Source organism: Brassica oleracea, chromosome C5 (assembly GCF_000695525.1).
Source record: "Brassica oleracea var. oleracea cultivar TO1000 chromosome C5, BOL, whole genome shotgun sequence".
Classification (NCBI taxonomy): Eukaryota; Viridiplantae; Streptophyta; class Magnoliopsida; order Brassicales; family Brassicaceae; genus Brassica; species Brassica oleracea.
The window spans coordinates 34,031,385-34,037,155 of record NC_027752.1 but is presented as its reverse complement, the minus strand read 5'-3'; positions in this window follow the sequence as shown (position 1 = coordinate 34,037,155).

Below are 5,771 nucleotides of genomic sequence, written 5' to 3'. Positions count from 1 at the left end.
TGATCCAACAACAGGGAGGGTGTTGGTGTCTAGAGATGTTAAATTCATTGAAGGGAAAGGGTATTATGAAGAAAAGATATGGGATGATTTGAAGGATCTTCCACAAATGCCATCAGATAAGGCAACAAATCTGAGGATGGTATTGGAGAATCTTGGGATTAGCATGACCCAGGATCAGGGAACAAGAAGAGAACCACCAAGAAGCACAAGTACTCATGAGGAGGAAAGTGAAAGGATCTCCCCTCTTGATCATGAGGGGGGAAGTGAAGCTGAATCAGGAGTGCAACAACAACAGCAGAGTGATTCAGGAAGTCATGATCAAGGAGAGACACAAGGAGAAGAGAGTCCAAGATCAGATGGAGATGCGCAGGCTGATAGAGAGAGTCCAAGATCGGATGCGCAGACTGATAGAGATGAGCATGCAGCTATGCAAAATCCAGTCGAGTCAGTTGGGATTCAGGAACCAGAAACAGAGGTTCAACCACTGAGGAGAAGTACCAGGGTGAAGAAAGATCCATCAAATTGGGTGAACACAAGGATGTGCTACAATGCGGAGGCTGTAGCACATCCGACTCAAGCAGTATGTTCGTTTGCAACATATCCAGAGGAGCATGTGGTCTTCATGTGTAATCTGGATGAGAATGAGATCCCAAGGTCTTATGAGGAAGCCATGAAACATAAGGTCTGGAGAAACTCAGTGGGTGATGAAAGGGATGCAATGATCAGAAATGACACTTGGTATGAGAGTGAATTACCAAGAGGGAAGAAGATTGTGTCTAGCAGATGGATCTTACAATCAAGTACCGGGCAGATGGAACTATTGAGAGACGCAAAACTAGGCTGGTGGCAAGAGGGTTTACACAGACTTATGGGGAAGACTACATTGATACTTTTGCACCAGTGGCTAAGCTTCACACAATTCGAATTGTGTTATCCATTGCAACAAACTTGGAGTGGGATCTGTGGCAAATGGATGTGAAGAATGCTTTCCTGCAAGGTGAACTGGAAGATGAAGTATACATGCATCCACCTCCTGGTCTTGAGCATCTAGTAAAGCCAGAGAATGTCTTGAGATTGAAGAAGGCAATATATGGGCTGAAACAGTCACCTAGAGCTTGGTACAGGAAGCTGAGTACAACTCTCAATGGGAGAGGATTTAGAAAGTCTGAACTGGATCACACTCTTTTCACCTTGACAGGACCTTCAGGGATCATTGTGATTCTAGTGTATGTGGATGATTTGATTATCACAGGAAGTGATAAGGCAGGGATCCAGGCTACTAAGGAGTTTCTCAAATCAGTGTTTGACATCAAGGATTTGGGAGAGATGAAGTATTTTCTGGGTATTGAGATATGCAGATCTAAGGAGGGCTTGTTCATGTCTCAAAGGAAGTACACTGTGGATCTATTGAAGGGCGCTGGTAAGCTTGGAGGAAAGACAGCTAGGACACCACTTGAGGATGGGTATAAGGTTTTACTTGAGGGGGAGATTGAAAACAATCAACCATTTGAAGATGCTAAGCTGTATAGGAAGATGGTTGGGAAGCTGATCTACTTGACAATCACCAGGCCAGACATATGTTTCGCTGTGAATCAAGTTAGCCAGCATATGCAAGCTCCAAAGATGCACCATTGGATTATGGTGTTGAGATGAAGATCAAGAAGTGAAGAGATTAAGCTGCCAGACTTGAGAATTAAGCTGCCAGACTTGAGAATTAAGCTGCCAGACTTGAGAATTAAGCTGCCAGACTTGAGAATTAAGCTGCCAGACTTGAGAATTAAGCTGCCAGACTTGAGAATTAAGCTGCCAGACTTGAGAATTAAGCTGCCAGACTTGAGAATTAAGCTGCCAGACTTGAGAATTAAGCTGCCAGACTTGAGAATTAAGCTGCCAGACTTGAGAATTAAGCTGCCAGACTTGAGAATTAAGCTGCCAGACTTGAGAATTAAGCTGCCAGACTTGAGAATTAAGCTGCCAGACTTGAGAATTAAGCTGCCAGACTTGAGAATTAAGCTGCCAGACTTGAGAATTAAGCTGCCAGACTTGAGAATTAAGCTGCCAGACTTGAGAATTAAGCTGCCAGACTTGAGAATTAAGCTGCCAGACTTGAGAATTAAGCTGCCAGACTTTATAAGGTTTTATAAGGCTTTATAAGGGTTTTATAAGCTCGATTTTATTGAAAAGAAGAAGAAGAGAGGAAAAGATATTTTATTATATTGTGTACTGAGGTCACTTGCCTTTAAATACTTGTACTCAGATCCACGATTAGATTAAGGAAACTATTATCTCATTCTTTCTCTTACATCTTCAGATCTACTTTCTCTCTCTCTATGTTTTTCATGTTTTTCATTCTCCAATAATAAACTCTCAATAATTCTCTCATTCTATCAATTCTCCCATTCTTACACCTAAACCCAAACCATATATCGTAAACTCTAATCCTAGACCCTAAACCCAAATTATAAATCTTAAACCCAAAATATACTATAAACCTAAACCATATACCCTAAACCCAAGTTTTAGACTCTAAACCCAAGCCATAAACCTTAACCCAAACCCTATAGCATCTAAGTTTGGGATTTGGGTTTAGGGTTTACCGTTTGGGTTTTAGGTCTAGGATTTGGATTTAGGGTATAGGTTTGGGGTTTAGGATTTAGGGTTTGAGTTTAGGATTTGCCGTTTGTACTTATGGTTAAGGTTTTGGGTTCAGGGTATATAATTTGGGTTTAACGTTTACGGTTTGGGTTTAGAGTCTATGACTTGGGTTTATGGTATAGAGTTTAGGATCATAGTCTAGTTTTTGGGTTTAGGGTATATAATTTAGGTTTAGGGTCTAGGATTAGGGTTAAGGATATAGGGTTTGGGTTTAGGGGTTTGGATTTGGATTTAGAATTTATGGTGTAGGGTTTAGAATTTAAGATTTAGGGTTTATGGTTTAACCGAAAGCGTTAGCGTCGTTAAAATTAGTGTTTTTATTTTTTGTAGTTATTTTTTATTTAATTTAATGTTTTTAATTAATAATTTATGTGTCACTTTGATTGGTTCTAAAAGTTGGAGTAAATTAAAGATCATAATTGTATTATATACCTAACGTGACCTCTAAGAAAACAGAAATAAACACGAAAGTTTGTACTGCACATGGCTATAGAGAAACATGTAAAGCATGAATATATAATGACAAGATCCAATAGTCCATTTCCATTGTCCAAAACTCCCGTATTTTTCATTATTTGAAGGAAACCTATTTGTATATGAACAAAATTTCATTTATCAGATTTTCTTTTGCATGTAAAATATGTAACTAGATATACCAAAATATACAGAATAATGTAACTCATCTAATGCATTAACTACCCAAACTTAATTTTTGTCCCTAATTATTTATATTTTAAAAATTGGGTTCGTGTTTTTTGTTTAAGAATATTTTAATAAAACAAAAATCTATTAACATGTAAATTTATAACATGTTCGTTAACAATAAACTACGATTGATTATAACTTTATAAGATATCTACCATAACACTAAAACATATGAAATTTGATAATTTAATTTATAGAGGCGTTGTTTATACACAAATTAAATCAAATTAGTAATTTTAGAAATCTGGATGGAGCCGAGCTAGGAGGAAGCCGAGTGAAGTGAAGTGTGAACACGGCACTTGGGGAGGGATCTTCAGAGTGTGAACGCAACCAAAGGGAACAGAATCTCTGAAGCCAAAGATGCCACCCAATTTTTCAATTACTCGATTAAGCCACAAGACATTGTTATTATTATACACATGCAAGTCTCCCCCACCTTTAACCCCATAATTTTCACTACCTTTTTTTTTTTTTTTTGAAAATATTCATTTTCACTACCCTTTTACCTTTTGTCTTTATTAGTTTTAAATATGTAGAGATGGTCTTGGATTATTTGTTTTTTTTCTTGAGCAACTTACTATTGGATTATTTGTTTTACATTTAGTTTCCCTGTTTAAAAAAATAAAAATGGTTCAAACTTGATAGCTATAATGCCATTAGAACTTACTATGGTTGAGGTAAAAAAATCTCACTATTGTTTATTCGTCCATTATTTACCCCTTTTTACAAATGGTTTGTTTATTTCTTACAAAATGTTATTGGTAAGTGAGTTAGACATGCCAAAAAAAAGAGAACAAAATCGATCCTAGCAAGCTGAGCAAACAACTTTTATATTTGTTATCCATGGAAACATATTAATTTTTCACATACCAACCGATCATAACATCAGTGTTACCCTACAAATATTTTTAATATACTTTCAAACGTAACTCAGCAACTGATATATACGAAGAATTATCATTTATTTAAAGTCAAAATCTCAAAGTTGGTGCTACATCAAGCTTATCACACTATACTTAGTATACTACAAGTCTACAACTAGCTTTTTGTGTAGAATATATCGACTAAAAGCTCGAAGTTGGTGTTGCATCGAAATTATCTTACTACTAGTAGTAGTTTCTGTTTCCTGTTTTATCGATCACTTGAACCTTAGACTCAAGTAATATTTTTCTAAATGAACATGAATTGTGAAATGTATAGGTTGATCTATCGATATCTCGCACATCTTGTTTTTAGTTTCGTGTTATTTGTGAATTAAAACTGAATTATAAATAGGCTAGAGAATCTTGGTGTTCATACCACTATACGACAAACATGATCATCTCTATATAAATGCTTTAATATCTATCCGTATATGTTCAGATTCTTATTGTAAGATAAAAATATTACAATACATACATCGGTTAGTGGAGTTAGCGAATACGATGTGTCTGTTTTCAATTTATGTATGTTTTTTAGCTATTATTTCTAGGTGTTACATCTTAGGGTATCACTCTATTTTCTATTCTAATTTTTAATTTAGAGTAAAAAAGTTCTAATAATATTCTATTTTTACTTTATAATAGTGTAAAAAATGAGTTTACTATATATATTAGGTAAGTTATTTTTTTTTGTTCATCACTCTATATAACTTAATTCTATTATAAAATTACTATATTTAAAATAAAAAATAGAAGGAAGGATTTTTGAGTTATTTAGTGGTCTCACGTATCTTTCAATTATTCCAACTTATTTAGTGGTAAAGTAGTTCCACCAGCCATTTGTACGATTTTTCAATCATTGTGCTAAAATAAATAAATTGAATAATATAATTCCTAGAACTGCGAAGATTCAAACTGAGATTCTAATGATTTCTGTTCATTTGGTGACTAAGTAGACTTTTTGATGGAAGACTAAAGGCTTTGAGCTAGTCTTTCGTCAATAAAAATGAAAAATAAAAATGAAAATTAGATAACTGTTACGAAAGTCAGAAAAAGCAGCTACCGTTTTCGTTGAAAATATAAAAAGATGTGGGGTCCACTTCACTATTTACACAGTGAATTTCTCTTCTATATAAACGATCGTTTCGATCATTGTAAATACATCATTCCTTCTTCTTCTAATAACACATCCTCGCTTGTTATCAGTATTATCTTCTCCTACGGGTATAAAAATTTGCCCTCATTTAAATTTCCGCGATACAATAAAATTCCAGTTTTTTTTATAACACGTTATCAGCACGATCACTCTGCGATTCGGTAAAATTTATTTGTATCATTTATACCCTGTTATAATGGTCGGTATACCGCCTCTACTATTATTTATATCATGTTATAATGGCCGGAATACCGCCTATATTATTTACTAGTAATTTAATTTATTTATTGGTCGGCCGAGCCGCCTTATATCCTGTTTATTATTTATTGGTCGGC